Source organism: Enoplosus armatus, chromosome 6 (genome assembly GCF_043641665.1).
Source record: "Enoplosus armatus isolate fEnoArm2 chromosome 6, fEnoArm2.hap1, whole genome shotgun sequence".
Classification (NCBI taxonomy): Eukaryota; Metazoa; Chordata; class Actinopteri; order Centrarchiformes; family Enoplosidae; genus Enoplosus; species Enoplosus armatus.
The window spans coordinates 3,984,427-4,007,949 of record NC_092185.1 but is presented as its reverse complement, the minus strand read 5'-3'; the positions used below and the strand labels follow the sequence as shown (position 1 = coordinate 4,007,949).

The 23,523-nt window shown below is 42.6% G+C and overlaps 1 protein-coding gene across 1 annotated transcript in view; it reads left to right on the top strand.

The window, feature by feature from the left end:
* Window positions 1–23,523, top strand: part of cttnbp2 (cortactin binding protein 2) — a 78,696-nt gene that overhangs the window by 16,481 nt on the left and 38,692 nt on the right. The window lies entirely within an intron of this gene.

Here is a 23,523-nt window from a genome sequence, read left to right as displayed (position 1 = left end):
CACAGCAGATCAAACTGTACTGCCATTAGCTGTGGTGGAAATGAGAAAAGATGCAATTAATGCGTAATCACTAAATAACACCCACGATGACGCTATAATTGTAGTGGTGTCACTGGTGACCCAAAACGCAGAATGACTACGTCTAATTGAATGTTTTCGTGATATTTTTCAGCTCAACGTCACATTTTCCCAAATAAATGTAGTCGTTAGCGCCTTTCCAGATGAATTTGAAGGGTTAATCCTTATTATGTTCTGATTATGTTATGAATTAGAATAATAACCATAAGAGCGACACAGAGATGTCTTTGTTACAATCATTTAATAACAAGATTTAAGGTTTGTTTATGGAAAAAATATAAAACAAAATAAAAATAAACTCTCGAATGTTGTTGGACTCAAAAATACGCCATTGGTCTGGATGTAATTACCATAAATGAACGCTTTTTCAGCCTCTTCTCTGCATGTTATGTTGTAAATCGCCATTTTGATTTGAGGGGAATCTCTGGATTGCTTTACAGGAGGAGGAGGAGGCCTTTCTTCCAAAGTAAAGTTTAGCAAAAGAAGTCTGCAATTTTACGACCAAAAAGCAGACGTACAATATCACTACATGCTTTATCTTTTTTCAGGAAAAGCAAATGAGGGTCTCAGCAGGGTTTATGTGAAATGTGATCTTCATCTCGACTACCAGCAGTAGAGGGTACCAATTTCCTCGACTTCAGTGTCATTTACATTTATGACACAATGAATTTGAAAAGGACTTTCTGATGAGGAAAGCGTTTGGCCAACACTTAAAGCTGCTTTCTGTGCCTCCGCCTTTTCAATTGGCCTTTTATTTTTGCCAACCTAAATGAGGGCTTGATTCTTAATCTTCACTCCACATTTCAGCCCTGTGTGCTCAGAAGTATTCATCTTTTAATAATGTAGTAATGTTTCACGTGCTGTTGGTTAGAAAATAGACAGGAAAAGGAAGAGAGTCCCGTGAAAGGCACTCTTCGCGGTCTCTCAGCCTGCAGCAGGTTCAAATGTTCAGGCTCATCCCCGCTGAAGCGCCCTTGAGCAAAATGAACCGAACCGCCCACCTGCTCTCGGTGCAGTCCAACGCCTCAGGTGAATGTACTGTATGCGTGTCACAGAGGGGTTTGCCAAGAAGCAGATTCCTCGAGCGTGTGTGCGAGATGGTGACAGAAAGATGGCGACTGAGTCTCAACATGTGTGAAATGATGGGAGGAGGTGTGTGTGTGTGAGAGGCTGTGAGTGGAAGAGACGCTCTAATCTAAATGTCAAAGAACGACTCTGAGTCATTACAAAATGGAGGGCTGTTTCAGGCCAAGATGTCAGTGGTGTGGGATAGTGGGCTGATGCCAAGTGAACGCGGGATTTTGGAGAGACGGCTCCAACGATATGACGTGTTTTAGCCGTGCTAGCGGCGCGGCTGTTGGGGCGACGATGCCGGTCTGTCAGCTGGTCGGTTGGTCGATCCACCACTTTGGTCCAGACTGAAATATCTCGGCAACTATTGGATGGATTGCTATGAAATTCTGTACAGACGTTCGGTGATCCCCTGACTGCCCCTCGAGCGTCTCTCTCGCGGTTTGGAGTCAAGTTTGTCGACAACTAATGGGTGGATTCCCAGGATATTTGGTTCAGACATTCACGTCCCTTCTCAGGATGAATTGTTGTAACTTTGACATCAGCATGTCAGCATCGTAAGAGTCAGTAAGTACAGCCTCACAGAGTGACCGCAGACACAAATGTGTTATTGGTTAAAGCCCAAATTTGGCTCAGTGCCCCTAAAATCTGCTATTTGTTAGAATCCCCAAATGTGTTTTAGCGACCCCAACATGTACTTGTGCTGATGCCAAAATGTATTGCAAACAAAGGTTAATTCTTATAATTCCAATATTTGCCCCAAAATGTGGTGTAGCTCACCAAAGTCTGTCATTGGTTAGAATCCACATAGCAGTGTATAGCAGTGCCAGATCCCACCCACTATCCTCCCATTTGATACAGTGCCCCTAAAATCGCACATTTATGATATTTAGGTATACTTCCCCCCATGTAGGTTATTTGTTATAGTACCACTTGAGCAAAACATGTAACCTGATAGAAAAGTGATGCGATGAGCACTCAGTCAAAGTAAAACCAACTAAAACGTGTTGGAGAACTGTACAGTTGATAGCATATTCACTGTTTAAACCATCGTCGACTCCTGATGTTCCTGAGTGCTGGAGGTTTTCGTTGAGTCAGTGTGGGAATAAGGGCCTCTGCCTCCTTTTCCGTTTCAGCCATTAATCGATTACACCTCCCTCCAGCACGACTTACTCTCTCCCTGTTGGCTTCACAGTAATGCATTGTAGCGAAAGCAATTACATTTACAAGCATTCAGCAGCTACGACAGCAATCCGTCTGTATTTTTTTGCTCTCACATTCGCCGTTCTTCTCCAAGGCAATGGCGGTAACAAACACCCTGCCCTCGTCTTCGTCCCCACTTTCATGTTCTTCATGGTGTGATTCGTCGTGCTGTTCCGTTCAGGGTGAACCAGAGTGCTCTGCCCCGGGAGGGGGCTGGAGGTCGTGACTGATGTGGGAGAGGAAAGTGCTGTCGAGCGGCTTGTGAGTTCTGCTTCAACACAGCTACTGCTTTGTCTAGACGTCGAGTTCCTCAGAAACACTGGCAGCTCTGTTCTCGCCCTTGACAGCAATTTCTGGTCAAATCAGCAGAAAACAAGGTTAAGGGCCCGAACAGGGGTTAGGGGGTTGAAATCTTTACCGGGGAAATGGGACACCACTTGTTACGTCATCAGTAGCCAAAAATGGCACATACGTAACACACCAGTGACGAGGCGGTAGCATGTAGCATTCCCATTCTTCCCACAGGTTTCCACAATGCCTGCAGCAGATGTGGCTTTACAGATGAGATGAATTTGCTGCTGGATTATTTTTCAAGCTTCATACACAGGACGGGGACATATTTGTACTGTCACACATAAATTGTCATTTACACAAAGTTTGACATTGTGAATAGCGATTATTTTATTTATTTATTCTTTTAGAAATGCTCCTTATAAGAAACCAATTACATATTCCTTTGCGTCTATGTTAAATTAAGATACTCCAAAGGATTTAAAAGATATGGGTTCCATCTTGCATGTAACACTGCCGGACTTCGCAAAGCATTCTGGGAAGCTTCTTCTACCACTCTGTTTGAATCTGAAAACGCTCTGTTTGGAGGGCTAGATGACCACTACCCCTCGATCCCCAGAAGGAACGGGACGCCCTACCCTAAGTGGCAGCGTGCCAAACGGAGGAGTGGTAGTGACGGGGGGGAATTGGGATTGGGCCCAAACCTCAAAGATATTCAGTCTACAAAGATATGAAACAGAGAAAAGCAGCAAAACCTCATATTTAAGAAGCTGGAATCAGTGAATGTTGGACTCTTTGCTTGATACTTGACTTTAAATGATTGATCAGTTCGGAAAGTTGATATTCTGTTGACTTATTGTTGCAACACAAAAATGCTGAAACAACCAGCAGATCTGAGGCCTCTTCCTGCAGATTGCTTATTCAAAGGATTTTCAGTTTTTAGCTGTATCTTTTTAGGTCGCATAGGTCCAGTCTTGGTGCTCCAGTTCTTTAATGCAGTGGTTCTCATCCTGGTGCCATCGAGGCCTGCCTGTGTATGCAGGATTTTATTCCATCCAGCTCATTTCACTAATTAGTTCCTCCTCCCTGGATGCAGACTTGCTAATCAGCGGAATCAGCCACTGTGGTGGTTTGTTGGAATGAAAACCTGCAGACTCCGGGGTCTTAATGGCACCGGGCTGAGAGTAACTGTTGTGGAGGGTGCCAGCTCCTCTCTGTACGCCTGACACAGAGTAGAGGGCGGTCCTGCTGCTTTAGCCCTGCCGGTGTGCCAGTGACCCTCTGTTTCACACCAGAGCTGGTTCTCACCTCGCCAACCGGCCGCGTGGCAGGACTGGACTGTGCCAGAGTGGGTTTTGGACGGCCAGGTCCTGGCGGTGGTGTGAGAGGAGCTCCGTTCTACAGAAACTGTGATTCTACGCGATTATAAATATTGTGTCAGTTGTAATTGTAGAGCTATTCTTAGAAAACATTTAAACAGTTTGATCCCAAAATGAAATAAACGCTAAAAGAATAATGTATAAATACAGTTTAAAATACGTGTCGGCAGGAAAAGGAGCAGAAAGTGCACATCATGGGTCGCTGTTAAGAATCAGGACGTTTGCTATATATTTGGGGATAAAATGATCTGTGTTTGTTTTGATAACACTGCTGGAATGAAAGCCCTCTTTTTTTAAGGGAGCAGTTGGCATCACTCATCAAGTAGCAATACAGGAGACGTCTATGAAAATATACTGTACTAAATTAGCGCTGACGTGATTAATAGAAATGTATTAAGTGGATCAATTGATATAATATAACGTTTTCATCTCAAATGTGAGCATTATTGTTATTATCTTTGGTTTTGGCCTGTTAGTTGAAAGAACTATGAATTTGTCTCTTTGAGCTCTGGCAAATTTTAAAGTGCATCTCTCACTATTTCTTGACATTTTAAAGATGAATTAATTGAAAAACCATCGACAGATCAGTCGATAACAAAATTAAACGTTTCTTGCAGCCAAAATGCCCTTTATACGTATATATATATATGTATATATATATAAATGTACATTCAAAGCAATTTCAATATCAAAAGCTCACGATTCCACAAATCCAGATTTAATAAAAAGTTTATTGTTTTCCATCAAGTTGAATACTGGAGGAGACGTTAAAACCAGTTTATGGTGAAGCCAACGCCTTTTACTGCTCCGTTTCCACCACAGGCCTTCACGGTTGGGGTTGGTTTTGTTCTGCCCTTCCCAGGCTGTTTTAATTCAGCTCTGCGAGATGTTTTCTTTAACGGTGCCAGGAGGCACCGCGTCATTACAGCGTGGTCTCTTTATGGGAAGCCCTGGTATGTACATTAGAGGTTTAGTGACGGGAGGAGGCATTTGAAAGGGACGGTGGGTGTTTGGAGCTGATGTTGAGTCACCAAGGGTTGTCTTCTGCATGTGTGTGTTCTAGTATTTCTGACCTTGTGAGGACCAGTTTGTGTTTCAACCTGCAGAAGACATTTTTGCGCAGTGATGACGTTTTGGTCGGTCTTCACTACTGCTATTACCAAAATGGGACTTGGGTTTTATGGGTTTGACTTAAGATGAGGTTGAGATCCATAATGTAAAGTTGGGGTTATATTGTCATAAAAATGGGTTGTGTGTGTTGTGTAGAGGAGAGGAGTGTGGTGTGTATCGTGTGTAACGTGATGCACCTGATGATGCATTTAACCCTGCGTTGACCCATTCAGATGGTGTCACATATTTACACTACTTAATTCATCACTTCAGATTGGATTGCTATCCAGTGTTGAAAACGTAGCATCTGTCTACCTGTTGAAATGCTGTGCATGTAACTCTCAAAATCTTAACCCTTTCCAACCGGACTGTTTTTGGGCTTACTCAGATTTGTATCTAGTGGAGGATACCCGAGGAGGATTCAGGCAGGTTTCTCATCCATCTAATGGACATGAATACAACATACACTTGGTTGCCAGTTTATTAGGTACATTACTCCTCGACGCAGGGTGTGTGTCTGAGATGTGAGCCACGCAATCAAATAATGGTTTTTCCTGCTCAGACACGTTTTGTAGGGGCCTGAAGAGGTAAAACTACAGTATTTAACAAGAAAAAGGAAAATAACTAGAGGAAAGTCTGACAAATAAGGATCGTTTTGTAGAGCAGAATTTAGTTTTTTTCTTATTTCCTACCCAAGAAGTCAGCTTGTTACCCCGTCATTTATTTTTGGGACTCCAAAGCAGCCCTGCCATAACTCCCAACTACATAAAGGTTGTAATTTTCTGTTCCTGTTGAAACCATTTGAGAGAGGTGTTGAATCAACTTTATGTTTGAGTTCAACAGCACCACAAACTACATCCTCCAAACTGACTGAAAACTGAAGGTTCATGACCTTCGTGAAGGCAGGATTTATTGCAGGGCTGTTGTATAAAACCATGTGAAGTTTAGATAGGTGTACCCAACAAAATGGCAGCTGAGTTTATGCACAAACAATCCTTTTTCAGTGCAACACAATCCATTATAGTCCTGCATTTAGATCTGCCATTGTTGAAACGTGTTTATTAAACTCTGTGGTCATTTTGAAGGTTTTAAATTCCGTCATATTGTAAACACGTTATACTCCAAATCTCTCGGACACAGTCTCATCAAGATGTTTGTATTGATCGCATTATTTAGTGCAGATGCTGACTACTGTGTCTCCCCTTGTACAAAAGCTCAAATATTAGTCTGCTGTGTGAGAGTTTTTTTTTTTTTCTCTCTCCTTTTGTGTTGCTATCAGATTTCAGCTCGGCCACACTTGACCGACCAAACCAAAAAAGTTTTTTTAAAAATATCTTGTCCAGCAAAAACTTTCTGGTTTTGAGCCCTTTGCCATTACAAGAGAGTCTGACAGTGACCTCGCCTGAGGCTGAAAAATGTTCCCCTGTCTGCACATTATCTCCCCTACTTCCTCTCTCTTGACTCTTAACAACCTCTTATCTGAGAATAAAGGATCCCGTCTAACTTTCTCCTCTTTCTGCTCTCGCTCTTGTCCCTCTTTATCTTACTTTGTCATTTCAGTGTCGCAGGCAGCATCACTGTGACTCTTTATACTGTCTGTAATCTAGTAGTTGAAGCATATTCTACTGTATTAGTAGGTATTGTGAATTAAAACATTTCTTAATTTACCTTTACAACTTAATCCTGTTCCCTCATAGATTATATATCTTATTTCTTCCCTGCTTAGTGCCCTTTATAGGCGTCCTCAGGCCAATCAACGGTATTGATTGAATATTCCCTGTGTGTGACATTTTCTCAGCAGCTGGAGTTATGATCTAACGAACATGCAGTCTCTTTTTCATGATAGGGACACAAACCCAGATAAAACTGTCTTTCTAAAGTTTGGTTGAGCTTTAACCTCAAGTGCACATACTGATTAAGAGCTCACAAACAATTTTCGCTGCAGTCCGCTGCAGCACCGTGTCGTTACTGACTGAATCGTACACACTTTGCAGATCAGGAGGGAAACTAACCTGTGAAGCTGCTGTCTCCTGAACTCCTGTTTTGTGTGTGTAATTAATTAAAAGTGAAAATGTTCCGCCAAAGCCATACGTCGCGTGAGTGCCCACACTCGCAACCTGCTTAATTTATCTGAGTGGGCAGACGACTGTGGAGACATTCAGTGCAAAGTGTCGCTGGGATTTCAGTCATTATCTCAGCCTTCAGCCCACGACACGCTGCTGCTCTTTTCTCCAACTTGTAACTCATTGACTACGTTTAACAATCCGTTGGGTTGGACTGACTTTGATTTCATTCCCAAAGAGCTAGAAACTTCTCTGAGCCATTAATCTGAATTCCTTCCTTCCGCTTCCATGCGAGACTCTTTAAATAAAAGCAGTGAAATGGCTGAAATGTAGAAAAGGCTGGTAGATAATCCCGTCAGTCCACATGAGAGCAGGCGTGCAGGCAGGATGTGTGGACTTTGGTGTCTGCTCCGGGGCTGTTTGTCATTGGGAAGTTCAGCGGTAGCCCACCCCCGTCGCTCCAGACGCATCATGGCTGATAGCTGCGAGGGACTGATCCAGACTCAACTCCCATCTTCATCTCTTTTCCTTCTCTTTCTACATAGTTCCTCGAAGCCTGCATCCTCTCTTTTGATCTCTTCTCCTCACTGCACCTTCTTCTATCTGTACTTTCTTCTTCTTTCTTTTTACTTCCAGCCTCCCTCTTTTCCTGCCAACCTTTCTGCATTTACATCACATTTGCATTTAAGATGTTTTCGTCACAGACTTTATATTCAGAGCAACTTACTGCACTGTGGTGAGCAACGATGGAGGTCGTTACAAAGCAACCAGTGGCGAAGGGCCCAGCCTTTGTGTGTTGATTATATAGAAGCACAAAGGAAATACGTGGAAAGAAATTCTCATCTAATTTGAAGAATTTAAAAAAATATTTTCTCCCTTTTTTAACAACTTTTGTTATTTAATGAAGAATTCAGTAAATATTACATCGAATAAGTTAGTTAACAGGATAAGTTAGTTCATTAGTCTTGATTCAAATGTTGATAATTGTTCATCATTTAAGACGTTTCCAGCTTCTAATATGTGAGGATTTGTCTTTTCTTTTTTATCAAAGTAAACAAAATAAGTAAGAAGTTACCTTGTGGTGCACATTTAAAAAAAAAACACTTTTTTCACATTTTCTGACATTAATTTCTTATCAAATACATTGTTTTTACTGTGTGATGTCGCTGCAGAAATGCTGCTGGAAACTCTTGTAGTTTCTAGACTAAATGATAAGAATAATCACAATCTAACCACTAGTATTCTGGCGATACACATTTTGATCCGTACTTAAAGAGTTGTTCCACCCTCCTGCCTCGACACGCTCGGACCTCTTTCCCAGGGTGACAAGTGACCACCAGCCGCAACCAAAATGTTCTATAAAAAGAGTTTGTTTGTGGCTGTAGCGTTTTCTCTTCCCTACTAGCCACTTTGGCAGGTAACCCATCATTCAGATGTCTAAAAGTCGTCTCTGGTAAACTGATGAAACTTCAGCATTTACTGGCTGCTGAGGCCTTTTTTACAAACAATTTGATTCCCTGCCTGGAGCATCATGGTGTTGTTTTTCTGTCTATATTTGTCTTTGTTTGTGATAGGGCAGAGTGTGTGTGTGTGTGTGTGTGTGTGTGTGTGTGTGTGTGTGTGGTCAGGTGTCCAGGGTTGCTGAGCTCTGTGATTTTTAACTGATGTGTGATATCAGAGGAGCTGTTGGATACCAGCCCTTTGGCTTGTATCTCCGCCTTTTTCATCTCGCCTCCCTTGCCAAGCCAGTGGTAATACACACAGTCAGGTTCAGTGTGCGAGTGTTTACATGTACTGAGGTGTGTGTGTGTGTGTGTGTGTGCACCACTATCTAGTACCTTACATTTTGTATTTATCCACAAACCAATCATAAAACAGTCCCTCAGTTTTTGGTTTTGTCCAATTACTGTATTTGCATGTTTCTCTCCGTGTGTGTGTGTCCATGCTAGCGGGGGGTAGCCGTAGTTTGTGTGTTCATCTGTGTGTGTGTGTGTGTGTGTCTGTCTTTGTACTTGCAGGATTTGTTTTTATTCCAGCATGTGGTTAAATCAGCCGGATATAAAGTGCTGACACACATTTAATCAGAAAAATAGATATGCATGTGCATGACTGCACCACAAACTGTGACACACATGCACACACACACACACACACACACACACACACACAAACATGCGGTCCTATCAGATGTTGGGGGGCTTTTTGCCCACAGGGACTATGAGGTTTAATCAAGCAGCAGGCCTGTGTTGGTTTTCCTGTGGCATTAAGGATATAAATAGGCTGCAAGGAGCTGACTCTACTGGGCAGCACAGCCACACAGCTGCAAGTCATGCCGTGTGTGTGTGTGTGTGTGTGTGTGTGTGTGTTTGTGTGTGGGTGTGTGCATTGACTATGTTGCTCTGACGCGTTTGCCTCAGTATGTTTTGTCTGAAGTTGTGTTTCCTGCATTATGTTTTTAAAATGCAACATTTGCATATAGCTAAGGGATTGAAAAGTTTATGGGCTATAAATGTGTGTGTTTTGTGATGTGTGTGTGTGTGTGTGTGTGTGTGTGTGTGTGTAGGTGGAATTATGTTAGAGCCTGAATGGCAGATATGCAAGAGATTTATAGTTTATATTTGACTCTTAGTTTGTTATTTTTCTTGTAGTTGGACTTTCATTTACAGCCATACTAATTTAATTTTCAATGAAGCCATTTGAATTTTACTGTCGTATTTTATTCACTGTTACTGTCGTCCTTAAGAAGTAGATCTCAGTATTGTTTGGTATATTTTGTTAAATGGAAAATCGCAGTGGCACAAACTGCTCAATGCTTCTGTGTTAAAGGATTGGTTCATCGTTTTTGAGAAATACACTTATTCGCTTTCTTTCTGAGGGCGAGATGAGAAGGTCAACATCAGTTTCATGTCTGTGCGTTAAGTATGAAGCTGGAGATGGTAGGCACTTAGCCTAGCATAGCATAAAGCCTGGAAGTAGGGCTAAACTGCTAGCCTGGCCAACTGACATCTTAAATAACATCATAAATAAGCTCCGTAAATAACATGTTGTCTTGCGTTGGTCAGAGTTAGCTGTTTCCAGTCTTACTAGACTAAGCTAAGCTAAGCTAAAAGGCTTTAGCTTAGCAACCTTAAGGACAAGGTTGGTATCAATCTTCTCATCTCATTCAGCTATTATTTTAAATATGAAACGTTAGCAGAATTCAGTTAATCAAGCTAACGATGGCGCCCATGCTAGTAGACAGTTAGTCTGTGTTTCGCTCGAGTCTAAATTCACTTCAGGGTGGAAAAGCCCCAGAAACGGCATTCAGACCATCATGGGACACTAAAGCTTTCCTTGAAAAACAGACAGATTAGATTTGCTTAAGGCTGGAGCCGTTTAAAGACTGCAACCATTAAATAGATGTTCTTAAATCAAATTTCATTGCAGGTTTTAAATTCTTCTTCAGCTGTGGTGAAGCAGAAACCTCCATCTTTGTCAGTGGGCGACTGGCTGATATCCAGCGTCTCACAGGAACCCAAAACCGTCGGGTTTATTGTGGTTGCTCGCTATATTGTGAGTGTTGCATTGTGTGAGTGAGGGAGAGATTTAGGATGGGAGGGTTAGGAGGTCCTGGGAACGCTGAATCGTGATTTTCATTGGTGACTGCGCAGGAGAGCGACAGATGAAAAGTCACATGACGGTATAAAGTGGCTCTCTGCGCTCATTCACATGAGGATTACTTATCGTTAGATCGTAAATTACTTTTTCACACAGCAGATAACTGCCGCCGCAAGCTGTGACAGTATGTGTTTACAGTATGTGTGTGTATTTTCTGTCCCCTGTGTGTCTTTGTATTGTGTTGTGTTTTCTTGTGTGTGTGTGTCGGCATACAGTATCTGGGGCTTCATCAAACTTTCATTGAGGTTGTCAGCTGAGCTCATTAAACATGAGTGGATAAAGCTGCCACCGCATGGGATTCTGGGTAAAAATATCACCACGTTAGGCCTCCTTCAGCCTCTAGTCTGCGTAGTAACACGTACACAGTAAAGGCGCGTGAGTGTGTGTGTGTTTATCTTCCAGGTTGAGGAGATGCAGCGGCGGAGTCTCACTTTCAAAAGGATCCTCATTTTCTTTTTTTAGATTTAGAGTTCCACATCTTTCAAATGACCCCGTTCTTGATAAACTCCTTAAAACCTCTCCGACCTTCGGGTGGATCAGTCGTCACAAAGTGAAACTTTTCAGCCAAACATTGTTCAAACCCACAGAAGCTATTTTGAATTCTAGCGGAGATCTGAAAGTTTCCAAAGATATCAGACACGTCAGCCTGAATTTGGGGGAAATGTGTCTAAAAGACGAAAAAGGAAAAAAAAGAAATCAATAATATTTCTATTTCATGGAGTGAGTGTAGCCGTAAAAAAATATGATGTCTTGAGTCTGAATATTTTCACTCCAATGAAAGGCTGGAACAAGTTGATTAGGGCTGCAACTAATGATTATTTTCATTATCAGTTAATCCGTAGATGATTTTCTCGATTAATCAGGTAATGTTTTTGTTTGTGAAATGTCAGAAAATGGTGGAAAAAAACGTCCAAAACCCAGTTATTTGGTTTACAATGATAGAAAACAGCAACTCCTCACATTTGAGAAGCGAGAACCAGACAATGTTTGTCTTTTCTGCTTAATTTGTCACCTAAATGGTTCACAGTTCATTTTCTATCTATCAGCTATTCGATTAATCAGCTAATCGTTTCCGCTCTAACGTCCTCCCACTTGAGGAGACGTGGCTGCCTCTCACTTTGAGGCAATTTTAGGGTCTTATTGTCACACGTTTTAAGTGACTCCTCCTTCTTTGCTTAGAAATAAAACACTTTTTTATTTGATATCACAGGTGAAGCTACAGTGCAGCAACTTTCTGACAAAATGATTTTCCCTGTGAAACTATCAGGAACTGCCATCTTTATTCTGCTTCAAGTGCAGTAGCCTGAAAAGAGAAAACAAAGTGTGTCAAAGTGTCTTTGCACCTGCGATGAAGTAATTGTAAAAACACATCTCTTGCTCTTTGTTGGCCTCCAAAGCTGAATTACAGCTGGAGACACCAGGAGCTAAACATTCCTGTGCTGTTGTTGGCTTGGTTATATAAGAATGGTCTGGTTCCTCACTGATGTCAGAGCGATGTCAGCTGTGTGCCTCTGCTGACAGCATCGACACCCCGGGGGGGGGGGGGGGCAACACAGCGTCCAGCCCCCCCCCCCCTCCCCACAACCAACCACAGAGGCAGAGAGATAAATGACTGATGGATTTTTTTAAGTTAAATAGTTTGCAGACGTGACGCCACAAGCAGGCGCTGAGGTTTCAGTTTGTACAGTACGACCGCAAGTATGAAGGAAAATCAATCTTTAGTACACCGCCTTGTGTTTTTCAGTCCAAAGTTTGGCTCCGCTCCCAGGACTTCTGTACAAGAACATTTACATTTTCCAGCTAAAACTTTGTATTTGTGTCTTGAAGCTGAATTTCTTAAGCTAGCCAGTTGTAGAAAACAACACTGAGTGCTACATCTGAGCACCTGAGCGTCTGCTGTACACACATCAGTTTCCCAAAAGATGACACGCTCATTGTTGGGGGTCGATCAATACCACTTTTCTGCTGCCATGGAGGAGCATGCTGTGTTTGTGTGTCAATACAGCACATTGGATAATATCCTTGTAGCGAATGTGGTGGATCAGAGTTTTTCCATCCTGTTGAATCAAAGTCCAGGATAGGGGTAGGGTTAGTTTTTAGTCTTCAGTCTTCTTTAGGAGAGTAGCAGAATATTGTTTTTTTTGCAGAGTTAATACTCAAGAACATCCTGCAGTTTCACATCCTATTTCACAGTAAAAGCCTTGAAGCAAAGAGAGGATTATTCACTTTTATTGTGAAGCAGGTGAAGGAGGCTTTGATTTGTAGTGACTGGGGATGATTTCAAGTACGTAGCAAATCAGTAAGACAATAAGCAGCTCCACTGTTTTAGTATGATGCAAATGGATGGAGCTGCAGGCTCAAACCTCCGTCGTTGTTGTGCAGCAGCACACACCAACAATCCATTTCTATTTTCTCACTTTTCGGATTCAGTGGCAGAAAGTTAATATAGTGCACTAGGTGTCATACAGGCAGTCTGTATGAACATATATACAACTTTTGGATATATGCCCAGTTCAACCTCAACCTATTAATGGGGGAGAAAGGCCCTTCCTCAAGGGCATATCAGTGGTAGTAACTGGTGGAGTGTAATATCAGTTGATTTTTAGCTCTCAATCAATGAATAGATAAGTTGTATAAGTTGTAAAATGCCACATATTCACTTGTTACAGCTTCTCAAATCTCAAATATCTTTCAGGTTTTGGGCTGTTGGTCGTCAAAACCACCATGTGAAGACGTCACATTGTGCCGTTGGTTTTTCTGACTCAAAGTGACTAAGAAAATATAATCAACTCATGAATCAAGAAAAGAATAAATGTTAGTTGCGGCTCTATAGTGGAGTGAGGTAGTTTCACACTTTCTCCAGCCAGGAGTTCCCACCTTGAAGCGTCTAGACTGCCGTCTCTCCCACAAGATGAAATGAAACACGATCTCAGTTTTGGACGAGCTTTAGGTGATAAAAAGATGATGCCGTTCGAGCTCAGCGACACTTTGAACCGTCAACATGTTTCGTAACTCTGAGGGGTTCGTAGCTGTGAGTGAACGCAGCCTGGCAGAGGAGGCAGTAATCGTCTGTTCTGCTCATCTTTCCCTCTCACCCCCCCCCCTTGATTCATCCATCTCCTGCAGTCTGACAGTCTTTCCCAGCCTTTTTCTACCTGTGTGCCTCCATCTTTTTCCCCTCTGAACTTCTACTTCTCAATCTAATTTATACTGTACCTCCTCCGCCTCCCCCATCCGTGCTGCAGCTCACGCCCCGTTATCTGTTTCTCTTTGTCAAATCAAATCCCTCTGCTCATATTGATCCCTCCAGCAAAGTGAAATCCCTCGTGATTGCAGGCCGAGCGTCAGATGCTCACTCTCACTCACTGCTGGGATAGAAATCTGATTCAGTGTTACCGTAACCACCGACCATCATCACTCTGCATGCTGACTGATGTGGAAGGACGCCTCTCAAAGTGCTTTGCACCTACGTATTACCTACAGCTGTTATCATGCAGGAACTCAATGTTGAACAACACGTTTTCAACTTTTCCATATTAAATAAATCTGTAAGAACATCTGTAAATCCAGTTTATGAATATGCTAAAATACTGGAGCATGCAAGTAAAAGCCTTGCTGCTCATTCCAGGCCAGAGGGTTTCGACCTCTGAGGATGGACAGAGAGACGCGAGGCAAAACAACTACAACTTAGTTCTTGCAGTTGGAGCTGCAGCAGAAGCTGTGACAGCTCAGGGAGACGATGCAGATACTTTAAAACTCTTAACGCCTGGTTCCCGCAATTTGTGTCAAAATGCGTACTCCTCCTCGGAGTCACAGCTCAGTCAGGCCTCAACACACAGACATGATGCACATATTTTTAGATTCAGTGTGACTTACGCTGCCCATCTCCGATGTCCTTCGCGAATAAATCCAGTGATAGTTGTCTCTGCATCCATGGGTACACTGCAAACAGGGACTGCTAATTCAGCATTCTTTTAATGGTGCCAATTTGCCAAATTGTAAACAAATATAGGCAAAAAAAAAAGGGCATTCAAGTTGTAGATCACAGCTAACTGACAGAAGGGGGGACTGCCAGACCTGGAAAGCCCCTGTTCTAGGGGATTGGTCTAATAGCTGGTGATGTAAGCGCTGCGTCCTTTGTTAGATGGTGATGCTTCAGTTGATCTTAGTCAAACTTAGTTCTGGACTTGAGGCAACGTGTCCTCTGAAGGAGCGTTCCTCTCTCCTGTCCAACTATCCGACTGTTGAAATCAAAGCAATAGCATGATGTTCTTTAGCTAACTCAACCAAACCTGCGGTGCCTTTTTTGAGAAGTGGGTGGTCTGTTCCTAAAAACTGCCGTGTTATTGGTTAGAAACTGCGTCGTCCCTGCCCCCAACTCTTTGATTTGATTGGTTGGAAGTTAAATAAATTTTGGGAACCAATTTAATTTGACTGAATATTGAAGTTTCTAATTTTGTTATCGATATTGACACTATTTTTCTTAAATTATTTGTATTGTACTTTTTAACAACAAGGAAGTTCAAAAGACTTAATAATACTTGAACTGTTGGTTGGACCAAACGAGCATCCCCACCTTGGACTAAGACGGTGGTGTTTAGTGTCACCACCATATAAAAACTCTTTGTCTGGAGGTTTGTCTGCGTGACTTCTGTTCTAGCTGATGACCTTTAGCTTCAGCTTGTTACCATATGAGCTGTAGGTGACACCTTGTCAATCCTCAGTGTCTGAAGTTTGTTTAATGTTCCACAATTTATTGGGTTTAAATGTCGCTGCCAGATCACAGTTCATTGACTGATAATTTGGGAGGATGCGCGTTAAAGCGAAGATGGGTTAACTGGCGTGTGTGCACGTGTGTGAATGACAGATGGGCTTCAGGATCGCTGCCAACATCCCCAGGGTCAGTGCATCCAGAGGGGCTATCCACCCCCTGCTAACGCATACACATAGACTGAGAGAGTGTCCTCCAATGGTTTAGAGGCCTCCATATCTCCAGAGACCAGAAATCGATCCAAAAAGATCACCCCCCCCGCATCCTCAGCCAATCCGGACTCCTTATTCGCTCCATCTCGATGCCGTTTGTCAGCTCGACGCCTCGCTGACCCAAAAAACCAAATCGAGATTGGAGTCGATGAGGAGGCCCCCCCAGGAGTGGAAGATAAATCAGGTCGGTTTTCATGCAGAGAAGCTGCAGAGTCGTCGATGCTTTGAGGTGTAATTTCTCACATTTGTACCCTGAAAAGTCTTTTGGGTCGTGATGGCACGGATTTGTGTTTGTGAGTACGTGAAAGAAAGCTCAAGGCAAAGTGGAAGTCTGCAAATTCAGCACAAAATTAAAGAGTTCACTGAACGTTCTCCTGTATATGACACTAAGCAGATTATCCACTTTCTCTTCTGGGGATTTTCAACTGCAAGAAATTTTCCAGAAACTCACGAAACCTCTTTATTAACTCAGGAAGTTGAGGAAATTTTGAACAAAGGAATGTCCATTTTGTAGGTTTCTGGACGTAGATGCTGTCCCCCAAAACGTCCCTGTTCCAGAGACAGTACTGTCCTCTCAAACCAAACTGTTTCTTTTTAATCAAGTATTGGTCTCATTATTTTAATCAATAGCAGTGGCAATAACTCAGTGTTTCCAGTGAAATCATACTTTGATGATATGAGCGGATGAAATTATTCTACAAACATCTTTTGTTTAAATAAAATTAAAGAAATTAAAATTATTTACATTTTAGTTTGACACATTTGGTTTGACTGAATACTTAAAAGTGGAACACAGTTAATTGTTTTTATATGTATATTAATATTTCATTGACATAGTGATTTCAACCATATCGCCCACTTTGATTCAAACGAAATTGCCAAAATGTTACGTTATTCTCTCTCTCACACAATATCTGTATTCTTAATATGTTGGAGTCAGTGTATTTGTACTCTGTAGTCACAGTAACTGAGTCAAAGAGTTGAAAACACATGGAAAGAACACCCCGAGTAACAAGCAAAAGCAGAATGAACTGAATAATAGCACTCGAGCGAATGTTCAAATGCCAGGTGGCCTCGAGCGAGGCGCTGAGCCCCGCTGTCACACACTACGTCAGTCACAACACATCACGAGAAGTGACAAATGTGAGAGCTGCCTCTGCTTGAAGGTGGAGGGTGGACTGAACAGGACGCAGTCGACAACCTCGTCACAGTGACCCGACCCCGCGTGGCTGAAACAAGAACCCGCAGAGGGAAAGGTCGATATATTGATGCGACCGTCCTCCCGGCGAGCCGAGGCGGGCGGGCGTAACCGACAGCGCAGCGACTGACAGGAAGTGTTGATTAAAAGCCCCCGCGGCAGGAAACCGGCACCACTTACGAAAAAACACTTTTGGTTTTAGTGGCTGTGCTCCTCGAGGCTCTTTGCTGATTCCATACATTTCCAACATAATGTGCGGTGCTGTCTGCATGGGAGGCGGTTTCATTGCTGCCTGCACCTGCTTGTTATTACATTAGTTAGCAGCAACAATATTTTCTAACATTGTCATCGGGGTCTTGATATCTATTGATTTTTTTGTAGTTGTTTCGGCGCAAATTTGAATAGTTTTAAAGCCAAAGTGTCTTAAAATGGAACCATGTAGCTACTCAGTGCGAGTACTTAAATACACATATGTAAACGTGCAGTGAAAAGAAGTCTTGGCTGCTGGTTACATCAGAAGCCCCGAAACGTTAGCCGCTGCCCCCAGATGCTAAATTGTCTTCAGACAACAGCCGATGGGTCCCTGGATTGCCTCTAGATATACCATGACCTGGATGATAAGTTGTCTACATACACATCACCATGTGAGCTTTAATGACATTCATAACAAATGTCACCACATTTCTTACACTCGGTGAATAAAACGCTGCTGTGATGGAACAACTGGCTGCTGGCAGAGAGACGCACAGAGCTGAGGGACAGTTTTTAATACAACATTAAGCAGACGTTTCTTCCTCTCATCCAATTTCTTAATTATTCAGGCTTTAATTATTTTAAGCAAAGCCAGCCGGTTGTGAACAGAGAGTCTTTCTCCCTCTGCCTTTTTTACTGTGCCTTGTTTTGAGGTTTTCCCAGAGTCTTCATCTCTGTCTCAAACCCTCTGCTGTTGGACACTGAACGGCGCAGCATCTCGAGTGTCACACACTTGAATCAAGCGCCCTCCAGCACATCCTTGTCTTGCAATCTAATGTTTGCTTGTGTATTTTTCCCAGACATGAACAGCTCCTCTGTTTGACCCGATGATTTCTTTGCATCAGAGCTGGTTTGGCAGCTGACTTGACATTCACGCAGTCATGAATGGGGGGGGAAATGAGACACTTGAATACATGCTGCTCTTTTCTCCGCCATGTAAAGTTTGGACTGCCCTCTTCGTCTTTCTGCTGAGCGCCTGTCTGTGCCCCAGTTGCTTGGCTTTTTTCTGCTTCGCCGCTCCCTCCGCCTCTCCCCCTCTCTCTCTTTTCTATGTGATTTTATTTATTGCTACTGTCCTTCCTTGCAGCGTTTGTCATTTCTCCACCTCTCTCGTCTGTCTTCCACATTCTTCCATCTCCTCCTGCAGCGATCCATCTTTGTTTCTCTGCTAAGACAAACTCTCTTTTTCTGGCTGTGTTCCCTGAACCCTCTCACCCACTGAATGCAGCATGCCTGTAAAGGTTGATGCTAATAATACTGAGGTCTCACTCAGCGCCCTGCACCACTGCTGCACTTGTAAATACTATAGTATTACTATAGTATTACTGTTGCTCCCCTTGTATATACAGTAGGCAAACATCTTATTTAAAGCTTATTTACTGTGATTTCTGGAGGCCTCTGTTGGCTGAAACCTGTTGAACTTAAATCCCCTCACTTTCAAATCTTACCTGCCTCAACCTCAGACATATCTGAGCCAGAGAAAGTAATGTATAGTATCTTGGTGTTGGCTTTGATTTAGTTATTATTGTGCAGGTGAGGCGCTATCCTACCTTGAAGTGCAGCTGTTCCTAAAACAGTGTCATTTTGTGAGTTTATGCACAGTTTAAAGGGCACACCGCACGCCTCTACGTCGTGTCATATGACCCTCGTAGCTTATATCAGACGGATCGAGTTGTCAAGATGCTGTAGTCCAGATGTGCTCATCCAAAACACATGTGAATGAATGTGATTACATTGCTGTTCTGTTACATTGAGTGTTAGCATTGAAGGGAGAAGGGTGTTTTTGAAGCATCACGCCAACATGTGTCTTTTCCTTAAAAGTCGTTCCAGAGGTTTTACTGCCCTGAAAGAAAAACTGCAATAAGAAGTACTGTCAGTCATTTGTACTCACTTTATTAACACAAGGTTTTTGGCCTTAGTCATTCTTCAAATTCCTGAATTTTTATGAACTCTAAGGTCAATTTGTGTAGCTTTTTCCAGAGTTGTCATGGAAACATCTAACTATCTCCATGACAACTGAGCAAACTCCATTCACTGATGAAGACTGTGAGAATCTCCAGGAAAAGCTAGTAATTGGATCTTGATTGTCAGTGTTTTTTGGATTCTATGGTCCCTTTTGTTTTTGATGCTACGTACATGTGAATAAGACTTTTCAAAAGGGTTGCAACTAAAATATGACCATATAAAGAACAAAATGTCGATAAACATCAGTATCACCGTACAAAAGCTTTACTGGTCGAGCTACTGTACACTGTAGCTTTCCTCTAATGACAACCAATGGATCTATGGGATCAATAGAGCCTCAGGGAAGCTTAGCGTTTGACAGCTGATGAGATCTCAAAGGATTTAGCTCTAACCCGGACGCGGTAATAGGGTGACCTATGACCCTGACCCTCACAACCAGGAAATATTGACAAATCTTTCCACAGCTCCAAACAGGAAGAGAAACAATGCCTCGCTGAATGAGAGGAAAGGTTACTCGTACATATATCTGAAAGGGATGGTTTTAATAGCAGTGAAGGACTAGAGTTTGTTTTGATGTCACTGACAATAATATCGGTTAAAGTCTGGGTTGCTAATGTATGTATGTATTGCATTAAGGTGACATGACGAGCACAATGAGTATTTTGCAATTAAAGTCGTTTAACATGAAAATAAAATGTAATTTCTGGTGTATTAGACCACTCTTATTTTGAAATATAAACAAAGATGTGTAAGAGACAGAAAGTTTCTGAAGACAGGGAAGAAGCATTCGATGCTCCTCGATAACTTGCTTCTTCATGAGTCTTCCAGATGAGTTTATTTGGCACAACTGATTAATAATCCGAGAGTAGAAAGAAGCTGGAAAATATGAAATGATGATGGTGAAATGAAGAAAAAAGCAAGATCAAACCAGGATGACGAGTTGAGGCCTGTAGGATTTTTTTTCTCCTCTATGAATATTCACCCAGGAATACTCATAAACAACCAAAAACCTTCAATCTGATAAGTGAAGATCCTAGTGTGGAAGTGAGGAGCAGCAGCCGGCTGACTGAGAGCTGTAATGGTCTCTGGTCCTGTGTAAATATTTACAGGAGGATCGTGGGAGGAGGAGGGCAGTTTAAAGATGGCCTCGCGTCGCCCCCGATTATTTACTCTGGAGAGGATTCCCTTCAGATGGATCGGATGGTGCCTTCTGGGTGTTTCAGCTTCATAGACGAGGCATCTATCTGTTGAGTTTAGAGTAATTGAATAATTGTTTAATAATATTTTTTCCTGTCAAAAAGACCAAATATTCCTGCTTCTCAGTTGTGAGGATTTGCTGTTTTTCATGGTAGTAAATCAGCACATTTGGGGGTTTTGAACTGTTGATCGGACAAAACAAGTTATTTTGAAGACATCAATTTACGCTATTTAGGCACTTTTCTCTATTCTTCATATTTTACAGACCAAATGATTCATTGATGCAGCGATCTGTCGGTTAGTTGTGGTTGACTAGTTGAGTTCTCGAGGCAGCAAATTTGTAATTGGTGCAGGTAACAACCGCTGATTTACTTTAGTTTCAGATGTTTCTAAAGCTGTGAGACGAGGCCAACATAAACACGCCACGGGGAAAGGTGTGTGCGTTTATTAGAGATAGACACACACAGCACACCTTTCCTCTGGGGTGTGTTTATGTTGGCCTGCTCACTCTCAGCCATCAGCATCAATCCTCTGTGCTCTTTCTGTGTGTTGTTTGACTCTCCAAACTCCATCTCCTTCTTTGGCAAAGCATCTCTCAACACACCCTCCTGTGGTTCGTTCCTCTTTGTCTCTGCTGTCTCTCACACTTTCTCTCTCTTTGTCTTTTTCTCGCCTCCACGTTTCATTTAAATGTCTCTCGCCCAGTTATTAAATATTCCTCCCTCACCGACCTTCTGCTGCCGATAGATATGAATCATGACTCTAGTAAAGAAAATCTCCTGAAACTGTTTCATCCAGTTGACACTGTGAAAGAGGAAAGCTGCTTAAAGATCAAACACGTGTTTGGCTTTGACAAGAGACTTGACTGAAAGATTTTATAGATTTCAACCAGATCTGATGTGTTTTTTTTTTGTTTTTCATTTCCATTTTAAGCCTATGTGAAGTATTTCCTGATTTATCACAGTATGTTTCTGCAAAAGGAATGATCCTTATCACCCTCTCATTTCTGTTTGTGTGAATAACTTTGGGGATGTTTCAGAGAGTCATGACTCTCTCACCACCACTTATGGTCAGAGGGTTTGGTCTCTGTGCAGCTTCTGTACTGCAGCCAAGTGGGTTTTGGTCGGGTATTATTTGACCGTTGGATTACTGCGAGTGGTCATCTGGTTGTGGTCAGAATGATTAAGAGCAGGTTTGGCGAGGCTAATGTTTCTGAACTGTGCTCAGGGCCAAACGGTGCCAGCTTCTGCTTGGAGCAGCAGTTTGGATAACACTGGACTTTACAGCAGCTTCATCCCATTTACTAATCCAGAGGATCTGATGAAATGATCCCTCCGGCTGTTCAGGGCGAGCACCTTTCTAGAAACCCGGCTGGGACGTCGGAGAGTGGAATAGAGAGAATGGAAGTGAATGTTATTGGTATCTTATATAACTTTTTGGAGTACCTTCCAACAGCAGGCCAAAATAACTACAACTTTAACAACTTTTATCTAGAAAAAAATACTTTACTGTAACTGTATGTTAGTGTAATCCATGTTGATTATATATTTATTTAGTATGGACCCCAGAAAGTGTTGTTGCCAAGGTTACAAGTTATATGGATCTTAAAACAAACCCTAACCCATTTTAAGTGCAGATAGCTCGATTCTAAAATGAAAGAAAAACTAGAAGGTAAAAGAAGAGACTTTTATTTGATTGTACATAGTAAATAGTTGGGTAGTGAATAAATAAAACGGAGCATAATTTAAAAATACAAACTACATGAACCTGTTCTAGACGAGAGTAAATCCAGTGTTTTAAGGTTAGACTCGCTCATTCAACCCACACGGTCTGTTTTTGTCTTCTTTCATCTGTCTACGTACATCTGCCACGTTTTTATTTTGGTGGTGTCACACCTGCTGTGTGTCGCCACACGGGAACGCTGTAAACTTTCACCCGAATGTCAGCATTCAATCATCTGAGGAACAGGAGGAGAACGTTTAAACGAGTTATGATGCCGCTGCTTTGTGTAAGGCAAGCTTATATCACAGTCACTTCGCTGCCTGTTTGATACCGTAGTGGTTCAGGGTGTGCAGTGTTCAGCCCTGTAAATGAATAAAAACAGGCAAAGCCATGAGGAAAATAAATATTAACGCTTATTCCATTCATTGAACATCATTCTGTTTACATTCTCTCGGAGGTCAAAGCTAGAAGATGAGCGATAAACATCAGAGGCTGCAGAATCTCTTATTAAATTATCCACAAAAGGCAATTTATTTTTAGCATTTGACAGGTGCTCAGTTGAGGCCTAGTGTGAAGACCGTGATACCTGGTCTGGCTGTGATACCCAGTTCAACACGTCCCTCTGACCAGCTCAGAGGACTCCACCTCCCATCTCCATCTGTCTGTGTAACCCGAGAGCAGCCGTGTCTGCTGCTGTGCTGAGTGGTTGTGGAGTCAGGCAGTCGGGCTCATAGTGGTCAGGGGTGGGGGGGGGGGGGTTCAGGGTCCACAGCATGGCCCGATGGACCGGACTTCCTCCTGAACCACAGGGCAGGGGAGGGAGTTGAGGCCCGGGGATGAGGGCGGGGCAGGGTCTGGGTGCTGATGCTGCTTGGACTTCAAGTAGAGATGCAGCACCGTTAAAGCCTCATTATAACCATAAATATGTGCCTGCTCTGTAATTATCTGTTGTTTGATGTCAGCACTCGCAGCAGCTGTTTACTATGAATGACAGCCTGCAGAGATCTTGAGCTGAAGCTGGGGAGCACGGACTGAAATGTATTCTGACTCGTTTTCTGTCCCACATATTTGTTGGTTCAAGTCTACCTTGGGTCTAGTTCAGTGGTTGCCAGTGTTTTTGGCTCCTTAAAGGCCGTGAAAACACATTTCTTAAATACCTTCTTACTACGAGCGATGAGGCCCTGCATGAACGCACATCTCTGGCAAAGTTAAAATAGCCTTGGTTGCTTTACATGAGGCGTCGGCCTGTGCTCTTCTCTCTGGTTGTAAGTTGGCGAGGTTAAGTTGGATAAAGGGGATGTCACGTATTTCAGTGCACCAATCAGAATGAAGCAACGTTTGAATCTGACGACGG